Source organism: Leuciscus leuciscus (assembly GCF_965113295.1).
Source record: "Leuciscus leuciscus genome assembly, chromosome: 18".
Classification (NCBI taxonomy): Eukaryota; Metazoa; Chordata; class Actinopteri; order Cypriniformes; family Leuciscidae; genus Leuciscus; species Leuciscus leuciscus.
Window position 1 is genome coordinate 8,164,154 of NC_138742.1, and position 23,431 is coordinate 8,187,584.

Consider the following 23,431-nt stretch of genomic DNA (forward strand, 5'->3'; position numbering starts at 1 on the left):
TTTCTATTTTAACATATTTTAACATGTAATTTATTCCTGTGATCAAAGCTGAATTTTTAGCTCCGGTCTTCAGTGTCACATGATCCTGATTATTATTGGTGCTCAACTATTAAAAATGGTTCTTATCAACAATGTTGAAATAGAAAACTCAAAAGAACAGCATTTGTTTGAAACAATAATCCTTTATAAATATAAATCTTAAATATCTTCACTGTTACTTTTGACCAATTTAGTGTGTGCTTACTGAATAAAAGTATTATTTTTTTATTGTTTTCATTTAAAATTATAATACTATTTCACAATATTTCTGTTTATTCTATATTTTTAATCATCAATTTATGTCTCTCAAACTTCAGTCAACCTTGTTACATTGGTGCTTCTTGCTCTTTAAAATCTTAATATTAAAATCTTAATATTAAAATCTTAATATTTTATGTCCAAAATAACATGACTTGCTAGAAGTGACATAATTTCCTTGGAGGGAAAGAAACTCCAACAAAGCAAGTATTAGTCATAAACCTTGAAGACTTTTCTAATAGCATAAAACACAACATATCTACCCTGCTGTGTCAATTTATACTCAACGTGAAATGTTTTTTTGTTATTTTAAATAGATTTTATATATCTATTGAAATTCTTCCTAAATGTTAATCTTCTGCTAGTATGTTGTTCTTTCCTATCAAGTAATGGGCTTGATTAACTTAAAATGTCCACCCTGTTACACATTGCATTGTAAAAATGTCTTGTAACAAGGTGGACAAATTTCCTAGACCACATATGAAATATTTGGTCAGAATTATTAGGTTAGCCTGAGCATTACCAGCATTTTCTCCCCTTTATAAACATGTTCTCCCTCCTATAAGCCTAAATCATAAATCTTTCTTTTTTTTCTTCTTTTTTTCTCCTCAACAATCCTGCTCAGTCCAAAATCCACCACCAAACTATGACCCATTAGTCTTACGCTACATAAATAGACCTGTATACAGTTGCACAAGCGCATTTGATGCATTGGACTTCTTAATGCAGAAGCATTCACCCGCAGTCGTGTGATGCAGGCCTGTTTTGCCGCACCGTCTTTCCGTGCCAGTATCCCATATGGCGGTGATAAGCACCATGGAGATTCTGGCCAGAGACGAATGCCACACCATTCCAACACAGGAACACATGTCGATCACTGCTCCCAACAGGATGCAGCTCTGTGGACATATTGCGCTAAGCCTTACTGTAAAAAAAATAAGGCACAGGAACCTCATAAATCAAGAGAACAATCCTGACGCGCCACCCACACATCTCACATTAAACAGACATTCCATTGTTCCAGTGCACATTTTTGACTGTTGACATATCCTCGGTTCCGTACCGCATTGAACAATAAACTCGCATTATTAGTCTGAGTCGTGGTGCAAACGCAGGGAAAGAGCTGGCTTCCTTTAGCAGGATATTTTTGAAAAAGCATAATATTTACACCGAGGCATCATGTTAAAATGAAGAGGAAAGCAGACAGAATGAACGGCTCATATATCAAGAGAAACCTTGAGGGTCAGTCGTCACGGGACGTTACGTAATTGTCTTGGATGTTGAGAGGAATGTAAAAGTGGCTGATTTTTTTTTTTTTTTTTGGCTGAAGGGTTTGTGATGTTTTGCAAGACAAAAGTGGAGTGTGATTTTTACCTGATGAACAGTTTAAAACATGATGTATTTACATGTCAGGAATGGATGAATAATAAACAGTAATCAAAATTGTGCAGGAATAATACACCCACAAATGAAAATGATGTCTTTATTTATATTTACTCATCCCCAGGTCATTCCAAACTCGTTTTTTCGGTGAACAATCTCTTTAAGATATGCATTTTCTCCATTAAGCTCAGTATGTTTGCTCAGTATAAGACAGATGTTCATAAAAAAAAATAAAAAAAAATAACAACAAACATCAACCTCGCATCAGTTTCATCACCAGGCTTGAGTGAATACACTAGTTAACGCCGGTTAACAAGCTGAGAATCAGATGTGTGGGCCGACCATAATCTGTCAAAACGTGTCATGTCTTGTCACAGCTTGACATGAGCTGAATGATAGGCCACATCAAGGGAAGAGTTATGGCGTTTAGCAAAGCTCCAGTCTGCCCTGAAATAACCACACCTGTAGACGTGCCGCTGCAACCCACCTACATTCAGATGCCAAACTCTGAGGTATAGCTGCAGTTTCATATTCGGGAAAAAGATTCCATGCAGAATCCGCTTGAGTAGTCCTTCAGGCCTTTTGAGCCCTTGAGAAATAAAAATGGTAATTGTAAGGAACTTAAAACATCCACTTATCAATTCAATTCCTTTAATAATTCTTGTAGTACTTGAAGTAGTAGTTTTATTTTATTAGTGTAGTACTTTTGAAGAAAAACCCATGTGTGTATGTATATATATATGCAAATAATATACTGCACATTTTGTATTTTTCCAGTAATACATTTTGAAACATCCTAAAGACAGGATAAATTTACTTGAGATGCAAAATTTCATTTTTTCAGAGAGAGAGATTTGAAACAAGTTATTCTTGATCTTTCATGAATCAGGCTGGTTATGTTGTAAATTTGTCCTTTTCAAGAATAATTTCAATTGAATATCATGAAAATAATTTGGTTCCAATGTTTTACACTTTGGTTACCAAAATGATTTGTAAAATAATGACTATTTTCAAACAGCTTTCCAGGACACACCCCTCCCTCATCTGCATTGGTTCGTTAAACAGATAGTCCCTCCCCCAATCTCACGCTATTGGTTGAGTCTGTGTTGCTGTGTTGGGATGCTTAAACAGCAGAGCCATGTTTTGATTGTGCCTCTGTGTTTTAGGGGAATCATCTTACACATGTCTTGCTTATAGTTGACTCTACACATTAAACTGGGACAGGAGAACGTGTTTAACATTAAAAAATGACACACTTCACCTTTAAAATTATGATGAATCAAAACCGGCTTTTGATTTTCGGCTCTAGGCCCCAAAAGAGCCATCAGGAAGACAAGCAAGATGTCTTCCTGTCCAGAGAGAGAGAGAGGGAGGGAAAAAGTGTCTGGAGAGAGAGAGAGAGAGAGAGAGAGAGAGAGAGAGAGAGAGAGAGAGAGAGAGAGAGAGAGAGAGAGAGAGTTAGCAAAAGAAAGAAAGAAAGGAAGAAAGAAAGAGCGGCTGTGGCTGACGAGCAAAATGCAGAGAGAGGGAGGCATAAATCCTGTGTCCTATATAAAAAGAAATACTATCCATGTCAAGGAAAGGTGGGATGCCCTAAAATGAATGATAACAGACTCATTAAAAATAACGGCCGCCTAAATGATAAATGACCTGCCTCCCGAGAAGAGCAGCGCAAGGCGGCCTCTACAAATTAAGACCGCAGTGCTGTTAAAGGTGTTATTTTCCCAGTACTTCCAGCACCAAAATATCAAGCAGCCACACCATTATTTGCTCTTTATTACTGCCCAGCGACGGGACCTTTGGAGATTTAAGGCGAGCCTGTACATTATCAGCCTCTGTTATTTTGTTAATTATCTTGATTCGTGATTTATGACACGCTACGGCTTAATTAAAAAGTGAAATTGCATCAAATTGTAGGGGTTTTATAGACGATGGGGCCGGAACAAGCATTTGCAAGTGATGCATTTATGTAAAGGAGTATTCAGTGCATTGTAGGAGGGAATCATGGGATTAGAGTTGCCTACACTCTTAGAAATACATACATACATGCATACATACATATACACATATATATACACATACTGTATGTACACTAAATTTTAAAGAAACCTTTATGCAAAAAAAGGTTCTATATAAGGAGAAATGTCTTAAATGATTGCATAATACTTTCATGTCTAACAGGTTATTTCTATTTTCTTGACAATAGAAGATTGAGGATCCAAAAAACATCATAAAAGTAGTGCATATGACTTAAATTCCAAGTCATAATAAGCTTTGTGTGAGGAAATGGCCAACATGTGCTTGGTACGTCAAACTTGGCATGATGTGCAAATGGGATTTTGGCGGAAGGGAAGGTTTTTAGAGGGCTTTTCTTTAATCTCAACTATCGTATGGCTTCAAAATCAAAACACATTGTGCTCCAAAATGGCTGAAAAATGGGAGGATACCGAGGTACGAAGGCAACAAGGCATGTCCGAATCCAATGCTCATGTCACATCCTGTCTACCGAGATCCCACAATCCTGTGCGTTCTATTCCATGACAGTTGAGCTAAAATATAAAAATGGCTTTTGAAACTTTTGGTTTGTGGGGCTTTCGCACCGAACCTTTTCATAGTTCCTTGAACTATTGGCGGAAGCTCCCAGATTTTGGAACTAGGAACGATTTTAGTTCTAGGAACTCTTTTTGGAGGAACTAAATTAGCTCCTATTTCAGAGTAGGGTCTAACCCAGCACTATAGGAACTACCAGTGATGTAAGTGTACGCTGATTGGCTGAACGCATGCGAAACACCAGCACCCGCCATTTAAAAAAAGATGTGTAAACACACAGATTATTATAGCCTTAATATTTACTCCAGAAACTAACTGTACATACATGGAAAACAGTGATAGATGGACCTCTCAACCTTTACGCTAAGGAGAAAATCCAGCACAACTTTGAGGGGACCAAGTGAAACATGATTATGTATTTCTGCTCATCTAGCAACACTGGACATCAACCACACAGCAAACGCTAATACCTTTTCATATACTGTCTACTTTCTATGTATAACAGTTCTACTATCCAATAATGTATTAGACAGGACTGTTAGACAGACCATGAACTAATGAATACGGAGAATGCGAGCGCTGTGTGCTCAGGCTCTGGCTGGCGTTCTCAGCACCGTCAAAATAAAAGTCACAACAACAAGCGTGGCTTACATCACTTCAGAGTTCCTACTGGAGGTGCGAATGCAACCAGGAAAATGTTCCAAAGGGAAATTATTAGTTCTCGGGGAAACCACCCTGGTGGCTAGTTCCTAGAACTACCCGGTGCGAAAGCCCCTTTTTGTGTGTAATTGTACATTTTAACCGCTTTTTCTACTTTTGACGTCATTTCTAGCAATAAATTACCGGTAATATTGTAGTAATTAAATATTTGTTTAGTTATCATCAAATCTCTTTCTATTTTGTTGTAGATCATTAAACCGATATGCTGCCTCAGAAGTCTTCATGGACAAACGCTGCCTGCAATTTCATCGCCTGATAGGGCAGTGAGGGAAAAAGTCAGAACGGGTGAGTAAATAATGACAGAATTTTAATTTTGGTAGCACTGTTCCTTTAAACAATAAAAAAGCCTTATGGTTTGCTGGTCAACCTCATCAGACTAGTCTGGAGTTAAATGGGTTTGGTTTTTAAATGGGTTTGCATAGTACAAACTCCAATTTCTGGAACTACGTGGGTAGGCTACTGCATATATAGAAGTTCATCCACCTAGAAAAGTAGTCCCATCTCAAAAGGGCATACAGATCGAATAAATTTTTTTTACTAAACAAAATTAAATTTCTGCTGCTAAAACTTCTGGTTCCTGCTTCCATTGTAAGTGCCTTACTGTAAACTTGTTTTCTATCAGTGTAAACTAAGAGACGAGTCCAAACGATTTGCTTTTGTAATCGACAGAATAACACAGATACTGTGATAATGTAGAGCTTCATTTGTATTTATCATAAAACTATCCTTTATAAATCTGCAGGTTTTTCAAGATTCCTGTCTGTCCGTTTCTGGAACACTACAGCCATAAACATGTCCCAAAAAATCTCATGATTCATTAGTGATGATTTGATCACTCATGCAAGTAATTAAATTAATACTTGATGATGACTGCGACACACCCACAATCAGAGGAGCATCTCGAATCCACCCGTTCATGTCAAATTGGTGTTTCATGAAAGAATTTCTGTTTCTCACAACAACTTTTAAATTTACAAAATTACAAATTAATTTACCTTTGATGTCACGTCAGTCTAAAGTTCTTAATCGTTGAAAATAATTGCGTTAATCATTATTTTGTTATTGTTTTCCAGTAAAAATATGCTTAAAAAATATTATTTTATTTATTTTATTAGAAGCAAAATTTGGTAAGATTTAAAGAAAAATTATATTCCATGAGGAAAAAGTCTTCATATCTTTTTTTTTTGGTAAAATATAATGATTTTTCTTTAAAAAAAGGGTAACATTTTACAATAAGGTCTAATTTTTTCAAATTAATGTATTAATTAACATGAATTAACAATGAGCAATACATTTGTTAAAGTATTTGTTAATCTTTGTTAATGTTAATGTTTGTTCATGTCAGTTCACAGTGCATTAATTGATGTTAATGAATTAATGAATAATGAACTTTTGAATTTAATGTTAAAAGAAGTTAACTAACTAAACCTAGATAGTTAATAATAATATTAGTAATAATATTTTATTAAATATTAGTAATAATATTTACTAATATTACTAATATTTACCAAATATTAGTAATAATATTTGGTGTTACCAAATATTATTACATTATATAAAACAATATATAATATTTTTTAGCCAATATAAAACATAAATCTAACACAATTTAATCAAATTTAAAATGCACAATTTGCTTGAAAAACTTAATTCCAGAACAAAATTTTTCATATTATACAGAATTTTGCTTCTCAATAATTAATTTGTTTGTTTTTAGGATTTTTAAATTACTTTAAGATAATTTTTAATGGAAACTAAGACAAAAAACATTTTGTGCCTTTCTAACGTGGTACACAGATGGTGCTATTATTCTGTGATTCACTGTGTACCTGCCGAATGTCTCGCCTTTTTGTGCAGCGAAACGTCAGTTGTCTGCCATTCTCCCTCCATTCTCACAGGATTGATAGATGTCAAACCCATAGGAGGAGACATGAGAGATACTGTATGTCAGAAAGAGCAGTGCCTCTTTCTTTATTCTGTAGTCGCTGGCATTCCTTTGCCGTGAGAACATCGTCTGGCACAGACAGTCCAGCGTTGTCAAAGCATTCAAAGACCTGTGAAGACAAGAGTTATGAAGCGGGAGACTGTGCAATGCGTTTAGTTCTCAGATTCAGACGCTTTATTGTTCTCCCTTAAGCTGTTAGACAAACCATAACAATGAGACACATCATAGCGGTTTTGAAAATAATAAAGCGTAAGGTTTTACTTATTCGCATTAAATTGAAACAGGTGCAAGGCCATTTTAGTCTTGAGATTCACGTTAAGTTGATTTTGTGATATACACTGAAGTGGTGATTTAGCAGTAGCGGTTTAAATACTTTAATGGTGCTTTTCTGTGAAGGAATAATGTCTGATGATCTCATAAGAAGTGCTTCAATGAGGAAAGAAAGTAATACAGGGTGGAAATCAAATGAGGGCGACAATTGAATTTTAGGGTCAACTATTCCTTTAACTGTCAGAAACTGCTGACATCATTGGAAAAGTTTGTCAGTCGCATAACACTGATAATCTTTTAGTCTGCATAAATAACCAGTTGCTTAAGATGGAAAAGTCCTGTTCTGTCTGGGCTTAGTCATACATAGTCAATGCCTTCAGTGATTCTTGAGAGTATGGGATGAAACGGCCCACAATGACCTGCCATTTGACTTCTCTTTAAATTACAATTAAAATTACATTAAATATACATTATTCATTGAAAATGTGTGTGTGTGTGTGTGTGTAAGTGTTTGTGTGTGTATATATACATGCCCAAATATATTTTTATATACATATAAATATACACACACACACACACACACACACACACACACACGTGTGTGTATATATATATACACGTGCATACACATATATTATTAATATAAACACTAACTGATAAGTTGGAATAAGATTAATCACATCCAACATAAAAGTTTGTGTTCATATTAATAACATGTGTATGCACATATAGTGTGTGTATGTGTATATATATATATATATATATATAGGCCTTATATACTTAAAATATATCGACCTCTAACATCTATCCAATGATTTACTCATCTAACCCAGTAATATAATGTTATTAAATTATCTCAATTTGGGGTCTTTTCTCAGCAAATATCGATATAATAGCAATACATTTGATTAACTAATCACCATACAATTAAATTAAGGTTTTTTCCTGTTAGTTGATAACCCTCAAACTTTTTATGTTTTCAGGTTTGCAGTCAGATTCGTCCCAGGGCTCAAGAATCACTGCTTTATTAGGTCTACTTTTAAAGTCTTCCAAGTTAACAAATCCCCAAGAAGCAGACATTGAGCTGAAGCATGAGAGAGCAGGTAGGTCTGGTGTGTCCTTCAAACCTTAGTTTGCTGTCCCTGCCTGCAGAAACGAGTGGAATAGCCTAAAGTAGGTCAGTCTTCACTCTCCTGGGTCAAACACGCCTTCCTATCTGCGCAATGCTCGACATGATAACGTCAGTTGTGACAGCGTTCTGCTGGTGGAGACGGGAGGTGTGGTGGTCTAGAGCTTTGAGGTCCGGCGGGTCAGGGTTCGAGATCAGAACGCCTCCGCTGTTGGTCATCAGAGAGATAAGAAGGCCGGTTTTGCAACCTGTCATAACCACAGGCAAGTGAGAATAAATGAAAGTCTTTGCTTGGGATTCTGGGATTGAGATTTTTCGCATTTGCGAATTATTCTCAAAGATGTTGAGCATGCAATGCGGCCCCTGCAAATTTCCCACAATAAAGCTGTCATTGAATCCTTGTCAACGCTGTCACATGACCAGAGTCTGCAGATGCTTAGTCAGTTAATTGGCTGGTAAATTAATTTTCTATGCATGCCATATGTTTAAAGTTGTCATTTAAAGGAAACAAATCATGGAAAACAAGTGTTAATACTGATTTCACATGCAAACAGTTAGCAAATCATAACTGAGGTCTTTAAAGTCTTAAAGGTACAGTAGTAAAAAAGCCTGTTTGACTCACCCAACTGTTGCTCAGTCATGCGAGAATTTCACTGGAAAGAAAATATGTACTTGCATTTGCATTCACTTGTGAATAGTATGATGATCCGGCAGCGTCTGTGTTATTCGTCGTCAGTAGATGACGCGAAGAACTTTCCACTCTAATCAGCGCTTTTTTGGAATTGCACTCTCATGCTAAATTACCCTGTTTAGTAAATATGGCCCATCATTTTTGAAAACTTATAATTTCAAACAAATTGTACAGTTGACAGTACAGTGTGGTAGGTTTTATTGTACTGTATTTAATGTAATTTTATTAATTCTTTGTTTATAAAGTTTTTTGTTTTCTTTTATACATATACATATACATATACATATATATACACAGTATGACATATATAATATATTACACATTTAATTTCCCCTTTTGTATAATAATACAAATTATTATATATTGTATAATAATACAATAATATAATAATTTCCCCTTATTTTATTTAATATTCCCCTTACATTTTTTAAAATAATGTATAATCAAAAAGCAAAACTGTGACTAGTTTTTATAACAGTTTCTAAACTGTGATTATAATATATATATGTTTGTGTGTGTGTGTGTGTGTGTAGATATCTTTATATTATATCTTTTGATTTTTTTTTCTTTTGATTTTCAGGTGAAATATGACACCAATGACACATTTCTTTGTGAGATTCACCCTCACATATACCTACACACTCATTGTCATGAAAAGGTCAGTGTCACTCACAAACTTCTTTTTTGACACCCTTAAATAGTTTGTAAAGTGCCTGTGGCCAGGAAATGTCCGCTTTAGATGAAACAGTAGCCCGGACTTGCATAACAAACCTGGTTCCCTCTCGCTCATCACCGTCGGAACACAATGAGCTCCTCTGACATGAGAAGTGGAGCTTTTTTCAGGTTAGACCTAGTTCCCATCAGCAGCGCTCTCCACTCAGGAATGTTTCCGCAAAGACAGCCTCATGGGAAGTGTGAGGTGGTAAATTTTGCATAAGTCTGACACACACACACATACATGTGTTTTAAATAAGAGACCGTCTGTCATCGAGTTTTCCAGGTGGACGTGCACTCTTTCTGTCCATCCTAAACGTACCTGATAAGTCACCTTGCATCTCATATAGCAGCCGTTCTTTGTTATCCGACCGCGTCAATGTTAACGCTCACTGCGGCCCGCTTTGGGACCGTATGTGGTATCTTCACTGCATCTGGCCTGCTGAAAACACATTCCTGACAGAATTAATTGAGGATCACTGATCCCTCGGTGGCTTCTCTTTGCAAATCATTGGGTAGAGATGCCTCCCCAAGTTTGTGTGCCATCAGTTTATGGGTTTCTTACGAGATGCAGGTAGCATATGTGAGCAGTCAGACAAGCTCCTATAGAGCCACTGGGCACCAATAAAAGCAGCCTATCAGAGACTATCAGCCTTCGTGTCATTCTGATTTACGAGTATGCTTTGTGGCAAAAGGAGGCTTCTTGTTTTGCTGACGGGTGGATTTCATATGGCGGTCTCGTTTTTTGTAGCAGTATTGTTAGTCTTGCTGAGATGCTTTAGCCATTTCATGTGATCAGGAAGACTTCAAAATCTACCAAAGCTTTAAGATAACATAAAAATACAAATTTGTCATCAATGCAGATTATTAAAGTTACACTATAACTTTTGTCTCTCTATAGCGGTTAAAAAAAAGAACAATGGGTTTCATTCACTAATAATTGTGTGGATTATTCGTATTTATACGCACAGGAGAACTTCTCACGAAAAATTGTATTTCACCATAATGAAATGGCCTTATAATGCTTTACAATGAACTACGTTAGAGAGCTGCAATTTATCTGTTCAATAAAAGACCTTACTCACTTGTTGACTAATAAAAACGCAATCACCACATCACTTTTATAACATTTCAAATCCCTCAATTCTCGCCATCTCTGAAAAGCCAAGCCAATGTTGATTCTGGTTTTGTAGCTGCCAGCAGAGACAGTTGCATAATTTAAGTTCCATAAAAGAATAGTTTTAATTTAATAAGTAACCACGCTTAAATATATCATAATATATTTATACTTATCTGCATTTCTTTTACTTTGAAATATGTGTACAAGCTGACTTGTTTATGTAGGCTTGTATAGCGGAACTATTGTTCGGAGGTTCGTTTGGTTCAGACCTTTATTGGTGTCACACCAGCATCGGAGCATGTAGCGCAAGCCGAGCTAACTGCGGCTCGTTAAGTTTTTGGTAATGTCATTACATTTGTAAGTTTATCGAGAGACGCACAGAAGAGAAGTTGCCTTTGTTACCTGTTTTTCACTCCCTGGAGTTAACGCGGTCAATGAGGTATGCATAGTTCTTTCAATGTGTAATTATCAATGTAAAGCATAACTGTGTGACGGTTTATTAACAGTCTATCTAACGTTGTGTTGTTTATTTATTTAATGTGCTATTCTCTGTGAGAATATTCTTATTTCTGTAACTTATGTGATTTTTATGTTTTATTTAGTTCTCACGGCATGTTTGATGGCATTAAGGATGACATGGTTTGACCAATAAATGCCCGTAAAAGAGAACGCCTTGTGTCCGTGTCCGTTGACTGGAGGGGGTTACAGTGAGAACTCATCCTGCTCGACACGAGGTGGAGACGTGGGGAAGATGATGATCCGCGCCTGCCGTCCGTCGACGGAGCTGCACGCACGTTTACATTGAATGTGAGCGTCAAAGATAAGACTGTGCATACAATGTTAACATATTAAGAGGCAAGCAGAACCCAGGAGCATTGCATGGTTAAACTACAAGAAGCTGAATATTTAAAACAAGTTAAATATTAAGAAGTGGAATAGCCTTCAACTGCTAAAGGGGCTCTATAAGTGCTAAATGTTAAATGTTCATTGTGTTGTGCATGTTTACATGTTGAAGTGAATGCTTTACTCACTTTACTGCTAAACTATTTGAAGGGTAAATAATTATTTAAAGGGACCATCATAATATTTCCATTATTATTTTTTCCATTAAATTAATTTGATTATTTTGGTGATAAAGAGAAGTGTTTATGCTGTTTTAAGTGAAAATAAGTTAATTTGCATTGTGGAAAGTGTTTCTAGCAGAGTACACTGTAAAACATTTAGGTAAAGTTAAGGTACATTATTCAATGTAAACAAAAGCTTACTGGGAACATTAAGCTAGGTTTGTCACTTATTTTATTTAGCTCATTTTAAGTTTAGCTACTAAACAAAAGGTTTTAAGGTGCCAATTCCAAAAATATTAAAAATGTCTGAGCACGAGTATGAGACAAAAGAAAAGGGCTTAGATGCTAACAATGGAGCAACAGGTTTACAGCAGCAGTTTAAAGACCTTGATATAGATGCAAACCCATCAAAAGAGACTGAGGTAGCTGTAGAGACCCAAGCTGCTGTAGAGGAAAGTCTAAGAAGAAGCCAAAGAACCCGAGAGCGTACTGAAAAGGGTCAAGAACTGTATGACAGCCAAACTAAAAAGCTTCAACATCGCTTTACTACCTCTTATGACAAATGGAAAGTTCTTGCTAAAGAGACTAGGAAAGCAATCGATGGAACATTCTCCACTTAAATCCTGCAAACCTACATAACCAAGATCAGTAACGCTTCAACAAGTGTAAAACAAGCTTATCAAGATTTACGCCAACACACTACTCCGGATGGCAAGACGCGCCGCCGAGTAGACACGTGTGATGCTGTCACAGGAAAGCTACTGGAACATGCAGAGGATTCTCTTGTATTAAGAGAAAAGGTACCCGATACTCACAAAGAACGAGCATACTGGACTGAGACTGGCTCAGTGCTTACACGCGCAACCTCCAAAAGGTCTAGTATATGTTCACGAAGTTCAAAGTTTGCAAGCATCAGTTCAAAGCAATCAAGCCTGACCTCTTCAAAGAAACTGGAAGCTGCAGCAGAGCTAGCTGCAACTCAAGCCACATTAAAGGTATTAGAGGACATGGAACTTAAGGAACAAGAGCTTGGGAACCTCGAAGTTGAGAACAGAAAGAGGCTTGCACTGCAAGAAGAAGAAAATGCTGCAAGAAAAAATTTATTAGAAGAGAAGCGCAGGCAGTTAGAGCGCTTAGAGACAGTTAAGAAAATGAATGCTGCAAAAGCACGTCTACAGGTCTATGAACAGGAAGTGGGTTCGGACGAAGAGATATCGGAGTTGCTCCATAGCAGTAAGCATGTGAAAAGCGAAGCTAAAACTACTCAAAGAAGTCTTTCTGTGCATCATGTGGCAACACCACAAAACGCCACACATGTACAACCTGCTATGGTGACACAGACTGTTGAAAGTGTGCAACCTGCTGCCATTGCTCATCAAGAAGATAGCACTACAGCTCTTGCCAAAGCAATAACAGAGTCGATCAACGTAAGCCATCTCCCAATACCAGAGCCTTCTGTTTTCAATGGAGATCCACTAAGGTATAAAGACTGGAAAACATCCTTTGAGACATTGATCGGTAGGAAGAATATTCCAGTGAATGAGAAGGTCTACTACCTCCGCAAGTATGTTGGAGGACCTGCAAAGAAAGCTATTGAAGGTTACTTCCTGCTAGGCACGGATGCAGCCTACTATTCAGCATTGGACATCATGGAAGAAAGGTATGGAAGCCCCTTTGTGATTGCCAAGGCCTTCAGGGATAAGATAACTTCATGGCCAAAAATAGGACCCAAGGACAGCATTGAACTAAGAGAATTCTCAGATTTTCTACGAAGCTGTGAAGCAGCAATGTTGCATGTCAAGAGTCTTGCAGTCCTAAATGACTGCGGTGAAAACCAAAGAATGCTCAACAAGCTTCCTGATTGGCTAATAGCAAGATGGAACAGAAAGGTCCTGGAGGTTGAAGAATCAACACATGATTTTCCAAGCTTTAGCGAATTTGTTCAGTTTGTTGCAAGAGAAGCCAAGATTGCATGCAACCCTGTGGCATCTCTTCATGCTTTGAAGTCTGGTGATAGTGAAAAGGTTAAGACACCAAAGTCTCGAAATGTTGGTGCAAAGGTGCTGGCAAGCAGCTCAGAAGAAAACCCAGACCCTAAAACATGTGTCTTTTGTGAGAAGTTGCACCATGGCATTCAAACATGTCGAAAGTTCAAAGAAAAGTCAATCTCAGAAAGGGTCAAGTTTGTGCAAACTAAAGGACTGTGTTTTGGATGCTTGAAGACAGGACACCGTTCTAAGAACTGTGAATGGAGGAGTGTCTGCGACACATGTAAAAGGAAGCACCCAACCTGTTTGCATGAAGACCGGGTCAGGGATGATGGAAAGAAGGATCACAGAGATGACGAGAGAAAGGAGAGTTGGAAACAAGCCAAAGAGAAGGAGAGGTCTAAGGAAAGGACGGATTCTAAGCAGTCAAAGGAAGCTTCTAGGGAAGCCACCTCTAACCGTGTGGTGCAAAACATGATTGGAACATACACGTCCACCGTTATTCCAGTGTGGTTGTCGACAACAAGTAGCCCAGAGCATGAAGTTCTCGTATATGCTTTACTGGATAACCAAAGTGATACCACCTTTATCCTGAAAGAAAAGGCAGACGCTCTGGACACACAGAAGGAGCCAGTGCAACTAAAACTCTCAACATTGTCATCGAGAAGTACAGTCATTCCAAGTCAGAAGGTAACTGGGTTGCAGATCAGAGGTTTTTATTCAGCGAAGAAAATCACTCTTCCGGTAACCTATTCAAGAGACTTCATTCCTGTTAATGTAAGTCACATTCCCACACCCAAGACAGCAAGAGCATGGCCTCATCTAGAGCATCTTGCAGAAGAGATTGCTCCTTTAATTGACTGTGACGTTGGTCTGCTTATAGGTTACAATTGTTCTCAAGCCCTGTTACCCAGAGAAATTGTGTCAGGCAGAGATGAGGAGCCTTTTGCTCAAAAAACAGACCTCGGCTGGAGTATTGTTGGCCCTGGTAGTTCCTGTGTCGACTACGGAGATGCAATTGGAAGCAGCCACAGAACTATTGTCAGACAAGTAATGCCATCCCTTCAGTCGTCTGCCAACCTGACAAGTGAAGTCCGATACATATGTTGGAGGATGCTCACTTCTCACAAGAAGATCTTCGCTTCATTTCAATAATGGAGGAAGGAATCAAGATCAAGCCTGACGGTCACTGTGAAATGCCTTTGCCATTTAAAGAAGACAGGCCGAGTCTGCCAGACAACAAGAAATGTGCTGTTCATCGCCTTAAGTGTTTGAGGAGGAGATTTGAGAAAGACAAACAGTACCACAAGGACTACTTAATCTTCATGAACGAAACAATGACGCGTGGAGATGCTGAGAAAGTTCCTGAAGAAGAAATCAACAAGAGCCCTGTTTGGTACATCCCTCATCACGGGGTGTATCACCCACAAAAACCAGGCAAGATACGCGTTGTGTTTGACTGCTCAGCAAAGTTTCAAGGCGTGTCATTGAACGATTATCTGCTTACGGGGCCAGAGCTGACCAATACATTGGTAGGTGTTCTCTGTCGTTTCCGTAAGGGTCCAGTAGCAATAATGTGCGACATAGAGCGCATGTTTCATCAATTTCACGTAAGAGCAGAAGACCAAGACTATCTAAGGTTTCTCTGGTGGGAGAATGGGGACTACGACTTCGAACCATCCGTCTTTCGGATGAAAGTGCACTTGTTTGGTGCAGCATCGTCTCCCGGCTGTGCAAACTACGGCCTCAAACACATTGCTGCACAAGGGCAAGGTCGTTTCAGTGAAGCATCCATCCGCTTCATTGAACGAAACTTTTATGTGGATGATGGGCTGACCAGTGTGTCAACGGAAGAAGAAGCGAAACAGCTAGTCAGTGAAGCAAGACAGCTTTGTAGCGATGGCAAGCTACGCATCCACAAATTTGTTTCTAACAGCCAGGAGGTGCTAGAATCAATCCCCAAAGAAGAGTGTGCTCAAACAGCAATACATCAAGACCTAGCCTTGGGAGAGTACCAAATGGAGAGAGCCCTAGGGGTTAACTGGTGCATTACCTCAGATCAGTTCAGATTCAGAATAGTGGTGAGTGAACAACCGTTCTCTAGAAGAGGAGTGTTATCGACCGTTGCGTCTGTCTATGACCCTCTTGGCTTTGTTGCACCGTTCGTTCTAGTCGGAAAGCAGATGCTTCAGCAAATGTGCCGGGACAAGGTCGGATGGGATGAACCACTGTCAGATGATCTTCGACCACAATGGGAATCCTGGCTCTTGGACCTACAGAATCTAGGTGATCTCAAAATAGACAGATGTTACCTTCCAGTAAGTTTTCCAGAAGACCGGAAATATGAGCTCCATCACTTCTCTGATGCTAGCATCACAGGATATGGAGAGTGCAGCTACCTGAGAGTGATTGGGACATCAGGACAAACTCACTGTGCTTTGGTGATGGGCAAAGCCAGAGTGGCTCCTACGAAAGTCACAACCGTTCCAAGACTTGAGCTTTCAGCAGCTGTTGTTGCTGTGCGTACAAGTGATCTGCTCAGAAAGGAGTTGGATATAGCAGAGGTCCAGGAATTCTTCTGGACTGACTCCAAGGTCGTCCTTGGATACGTCAACAATGATGCAAGAAGGTTCCATGTTTTTGTGGCAAACCGGATTCAGCGCATCAAGGACAGTACCAAACCAAGTCAATGGAGATACGTGTCCTCGGAAGAAAATCCAGCTGACCATGCATCAAGGGGCCTTAAGGCAAAAGAGCTCATTGCTTCTAACTGGGTTAACGGTCCAGATTTTCTTTGGTGTGAAGAGCTTCCCAGTGGAGATAGTAAGGTGGGAGACATTGCAGTTGAAGACCCAGAAGTTCGTAAGGTCTTTGTGCATAAGACATTGACAACGGAAGATTCACTGCTTAAACGCTTAGAGAAGTTTTCCAGCTGGACGAGGTTGGTCAAAGCCATCGCTAGACTTAAGCGGTGTGTCAAAGAGTTCAAAGGATTGACATCAAGAACCAATGAAGCCAGCAACCTGGAAGAGAGAAAAGATGCAGAACTTACCATCATAAGCATCGTCCAGAGGAATAACTTCTCTGTGGAGATTCAAAGTCTTCAGTGCAAGGAGGAAATAACCAAAGGCAACCTGCAAAGGCTAAATCCTTTTGTAGATGGACAAGGCATCCTCAGGGTGGGAGGTCGATTAGAGCATGCTGCTCTGCACCCTCACATCAGGCACCCGGCAGTCTTACCAAAGACCGGTCACATAACAAAGTTATTGGTTGCACACTACCATCAGCGAGTGCAACACCAAGGACGTGGCATTACAATGAATGAGCTAAGGGCTAACGGGATCTGGATACTTGGATGCAGTCATGCAGTGTCGTCCTACATCTACAAGTGTGTCAAGTGTCGAAAGTTCAGAAGGTGTACAGAGGAACAAAGAATGGCAGACTTACCTCGTGAACGTATGGAGACCACGCCCCCCTTTACATATTGTGGGATGGATTGTTTCGGGCCATTCTACGTTAAAGATGGAAGGAGGGAAGTGAAGCGTTATGGTCTGTTATTCACTTGTCTGTGTTCTCGTGCTGTGCACATAGAAGTGCTTGATGATATGACGACCGATGCTTTTATCAATGCTCTTCGTGCTCTCATTGCCCTGCGTGGTAATGTTCGACAACTTCGTTCTGACCAGGGCACCAACTTTGTTGGCGCAAGACGTGAGTTCCTGGAAGCGGTTAAAGAGATGGATCAAGAATGCCTCAAGCAATTGGGTTGTGAGTTTGTCATGAACCCTCCGTCTGCTAGCCACATGGGTGGAGCCTGGGAAAGGCAGATCAGGACAATACGAAGTGTGTTGACATCCATTCTAGATCAGGCATCCCAAAGACTGGACAGTTCATCTTTGAGAACTTACCTTTACGAAGTAATGACAATTATAAACAGTCGACCTTTAACAGCACATTTGCTGAGTGATCCAGCTGGGCCACAGCCTCTTACGCCCAATCACATTTTGACGATGAAGTCTTCCATAGTCTTGCCACCACCTGGAAACTTCGTGAAAGAAGACCTTTATCTTCGCAAAAGATGGCGTAAAGTTCAGCACTTAGCCAATGAGTTTTGGTCTAGGTGGAAAAAAGAGTACATGTTAAATCTTCAAGAGAGACAAAAATGGCACAAAACCCGCAGAAATGCGCAGGTCAACGATATTGTGATCGTGCAAGATGACAATGCACCACGAAATGAGTGGAAACTCGCCAAGGTCACTGAAGTGTATCCTGGTGAAGATGGACATGTGAGAAAGCTGCGATTGCTGATCAGTGAATCAGCGCTGGGTGACCAAGGAAAGCGGCTCACAAAGCAGACTTACTTAGAGCGGCCTATTCACAAGACGGTAACCCTGCTTGAAGCTGATTAATGCAGTCTTGGTTGTTGCTACCTCACTTAAACTCAAGTCTCATCATTTTAATTTGGAATCTTATGTTTATTAAGTTAATAAGAAATCACCAGTGATTTGGTGGGAGTGTAGCTGCCAGCAGAGACAGTTGCATAATTTAAGTTCCATAAAAGAATAGTTTTAATTTAATAAGTAACCACGCTTAAATATATCATAATATATTTATACTTATCTGCATTTCTTTTACTTTGAAATATGTGTACAAGCTGACTTGTTTATGTAGGCTTGTATAGCGGAACTATTGTTCGGAGGTTCGTTTGGTTCAGACCTTTATTGGTGTCACACCAGCATCGGAGCATGTAGCGCAAGCCGAGCTAACTGCGGCTCGTTAAGTTTTTGGTAATGTCATTACATTTGTAAGTTTATCGAGAGACGCACAGAAGAGAAGTTGCCTTTGTTACCTGTTTTTCACTCCCTGGAGTTAACGCGGTCAATGAGGTATGCATAGTTCTTTCAATGTGTAATTATCAATGTAAAGCATAACTGTGTGACGGTTTATTAACAGTCTATCTAACGTTGTGTTGTTTATTTATTTAATGTGCTATTCTCTGTGAGAATATTCTTATTTCTGTAACTTATGTGATTTTTATGTTTTATTTAGTTCTCACGGCATGTTTGATGGCATTAAGGATGACATGGTTTGACCAATAAATGCCCGTAAAAGAGAACGCCTTGTGTCCGTGTCCGTTGACTGGAGGGGGTTACAGGTTTTATTACGAGCTCTGTCACGTTCTCTTTTCCAGCAGAGTCTCTTCTGTTCAGCGATTGTTTACAGGGGTGGTTAAATATGATTTCACTTTTCTAACTTTAGTTAGTGTGTAATGTTGCTGTTTGAGCATAAACAACATCTGCAAAGTTACAACGTTCAAAATTCAAAGCAAAGGGAGATGTTTGCTTTTAAAGAAATCGCTTTTTAAGGACTACATCAAACGGCTAGTTGGGACTACACGACATTCCTCCCAGGTTAGTGACATCACTAACCCTAAAATTTACATAAACCCGCCCCCGGGAACGCGATTTATACATTATCATGACAGAATATGCTAATCAATGACTAAAAGATAACTACACATAAGCTACAAACTAACCAACTAAAATTCACCAACTAACCATTCAGAAATGTTGTCGATATGTTGTCACTTCTTCTTGAGTCTCTCCACTTCGGTTTGAACATAAAAGGCTTAACGTTTTTGAAATTTCCAGTGCATGTGTATGTGAGGTAAAAGGACGTGAGCTCTTGAAGCTCCGCCCTCTGTGCCGGGAACAGCAGCTCATTTGCATTTAAAGGAACAGACACAAAAACGGTGCGTTTTTGCTCACCCTCAAAAAGTGACAACTTTAACATGCAATATAAAAATATCTGTGGGGTATTTTGAGCTAAAACTTCACACACTCTGGGGACATCAAATACTTATTTTACATCTTGTGAAAAGGTCATTATACCACCCCTTTAAAACGGTGATTCTCCGGAGGTTGGAGATTTAGCTGCTCAATGTCAACCTTTTTCGCTTTTTGTGACAACTAACCTCTGCCACTCCCACACCATACACACGTCAAAAGAGCCGAAGCAACTTTTCTGTATTTTCAGATATGACGAGACACGCACAGGCGAGGGACGTATGAACACAGTTTCTTGCGGAAACCATCCCGACGGGTCTAAAATTTAAAAACTTATAACAGGCTTACCATAGTGACTCAGAGTAAGACAAAAACACGTTTTGGAAGAAGGATTGATGATCCTCATTATTTAAATTTTGTTAATTTTGACCAGAAAAGTTAGTGTACATTTTAAAAAAGGTTTTCTGTCTCTCTTATCATGACATAACTGATATACAGTGTTTAAGTCATGTCTTAGGATCATATTTGCAACATAATTGCACACGAACACCACCACAATGTCATAATTTAAAATGGGAATCTGTCATAATTTCCAGTGTATTTATTTGTAACTGACATTGCGCTTTTCACCTCTTAGTATTATAGGTCAAGTTTTAGTTGTGGATGATGACTACAATCTTGTCTGCATTTTGTGTATTGTATATTAATAATAATGAGAACTATTGACAGAAAACAGTACCCACATTCTCACTGGTAGCAAAAGAATGCTTAAATACATTAGGGATTTTGTTTATGCGTATTTTCATCATTCGAAATTAATCCAATCGTATTTCTGATTCTAAAAGTACTGTTTATATAAACCCTAAACTTTGCAATTGCACATATTCATTTACATATGCATTACATGTATTCTGAACAAAACTTGCTCACTTGCTGCATTTTTGCCTTGATGACATATAGGGCCCTATTTTAACGATCTGAAACGCAAGTAACTTTGTGGGCGGGTCTTGGGTGCTGTTGCTATTATACCGGCGGGATAAATGACTCTTTTGCCCGACGCAAATCTAAAATGGGTTGGTCTGAAATAGGTTCATTATTCATAGGTGTGGTTTGGACGTAACGTGAAATAAACCAATCAGAGCGACATCTCACATTCCCTTTAAGAGCAGGCGTTTGTTCCATGGCGGATTGATATTATAACGGCGGATTTGCGGACACCCGCCAGCAGCGGTTCACAGCCGAGGAGACCAACGTTCTCGTCAGGGCCGTAAAACACAGAGAAGTGACATTGTATGGGGATGGAGAAACCCACTCAAATAAGCTTAGGTTAAACAGGTGTATAATAATTTGGGTAAATGTGTGAGCTAGATTTATGCCTATTTTTTCACATCTTCATGGACACAACAATGATTTCCCTCATGTGCTAATATTTTTCCTTGTAATATGGTTTTCTAAAAATGAGAACTGCTGCATCTGTGTGTAGATGAGATAAGCAAAGTGTATGCGCATTGTGCACACATTGGTTAAGGCCAAGCATGCGCCCTTAAAATAGCATATGAATAACATGCGCAACGCGCCACTGTAGACCACTGACTGTAGACTAGGTTTTTCCTGGTCAGTGGCGGAATTGTTTTCTAAACCTGCAAAATAGCACCAGGAAACATTTGCGCCGGAACACGCCTCCTCTTTGCGCTGAACCGCCCCCGGGAGCGCAAAGGCATTTGCTAGTTTACCGACGTGCGTCTGTGGAGGGAAAAGTCCGCTGTGCGCAGGCGCAAAATAGGAATGATACATGCGTCGGTGTACAAAGTCAATTGCGCTGGGTGCAAGATAGGGCCCATAGTATCTAAAAACAAAGCTAAAGAAAAATATTCAGTCCCCTCCACTGACCAATTCATAAGATGTGACATGTACATAGGCTCATTTGTAAGACTAAATATGTACGACTAAATACTAAGAATAAACATACGCTCATTTGTAATGCTTAAAATGTATGTAAATATATTCCTCACGTGTGCAAGGTATATTTGAATCCAACTGAGAAAGCTTTTATATGCTTAATTTTTTCTTATTCAGTCACGTTTACATGACGGCTTTTCAATCCGACTGAGTCATCTATCTGATCACTAACGGATTTGTCTGCATGTAAACCTAGCCGATACAGCACCAAAAGCACTTACTTTGCTTTTCAATTTGTTGTACTAAAGTGCCAAATCTTCCCTTTTTTTTATGTGAAAAGAGGGAAAGAAATACCAAATTGTCCAATGCATCCATTGACATGCACATTGCTTTATATTTACAATTTCCTTGAAGCATTAAACTAATATCAATGGCTACTTTTTACAATCCAATCAAATCTCAAAAGGTCCTGTATTATATTATGGCATATTACAAAATGCCATTAGACATTCTCATTTGACAAGGCTAGGCTTGTGTATTTACCTTGTTAACTTATACCGCACACCTGGATATGACATAAATATGGTAAATTGCCCATTTTTATATGCATTAACATGAATGTGCATCTTCAGCATCTCAGGTACACGAAATATCATCAAGCTTCACGTTCTCCCTAAATTGCCATTCTAGCACAACAGTTAGATTTTCGGTGAAATGGAGGTATACAAAATGAATGCAAAGGAATATATAATTGAGGTTTTATAGGCTTAATTTCAGGACTTGTACTGCTTGATTATATGTATCCCAGCTCTGATACGACTTCATTGAAATTTACAACAAGTAATCTTCTACCATATGGACTCACCAAATGGAGATCACAGACTGGCAAAAGCAATCAGCTTTTTAATTAACAGAATTAACAGTGCGATGTTAAACTATAATGACAGCAATAAAAACACTTGATGGAACAATGGCAGTCGACAGAAGCTCGTTCATAACTGTTATTTTCATTTCAGGGGGAGAGTGACAATGGATCTGAGCAGACGCTTTGCCCGCAACACTCACCCGCGAGCCGCAAGCTCATATTGACATTGTACACGAGAGCTGTAAAACTAGTATCAAGGAACACTGGGTTGTTCAAGCTGGTGCTGTTTGGCTTTGGCTCTTCTTTGCTGTAATCCTTCTGAATATACAAACATGCTCTTCTCCGCCGGCGCTGTGACTGATCACTGCTCGCAGATTATTAGAAATGTTCAATTGCGTTTTCTTAAAGATCTTAAGAATACAGAGAATTAATATTTGGGACCAAAGGCATAATTGCTCAGGCCACTTGGAATAAGTTATTAATGAGGGAATGATTGAGTTTATTTTAATGGTAATTTAATAATCAGATTTATTTTAAATCACATCAGTTATTTGCATAGAGCTTTTCACAGTACATATTGTTTCAATGAAATTTTCGGATAGAAATCCCTTAAAACCCACAGATCTTGTTTTAATTTGTATAATTTTTTGAGAAATCTATCTATCTATCTATCTATCTATCTATCTATCTATCTATCTATCTATCTATCTATCTATCTATCTATCTATCTATCTATCTATCTATCTATCTATCTATCTATCTATCTGTCTATCTGTCTATCTATCTATCTATCTGTCTATCTGTCTGTCTGTCTGTCTGTCTGTCTGTCTGTCTGTCTGTTCTGTTTTTATATGTGACCCTGGATCACAAAACCAGTCATAAGTCACATGGGTATATTTGTGGCAATAGCTAAAAATACATTGTATGGGTCAAAATTATAGATTTTTCTTTTATGCCAAAAATCATTAGGATATTAAGTAAAGATCATGTTCCATGAAGATATTTTGTAC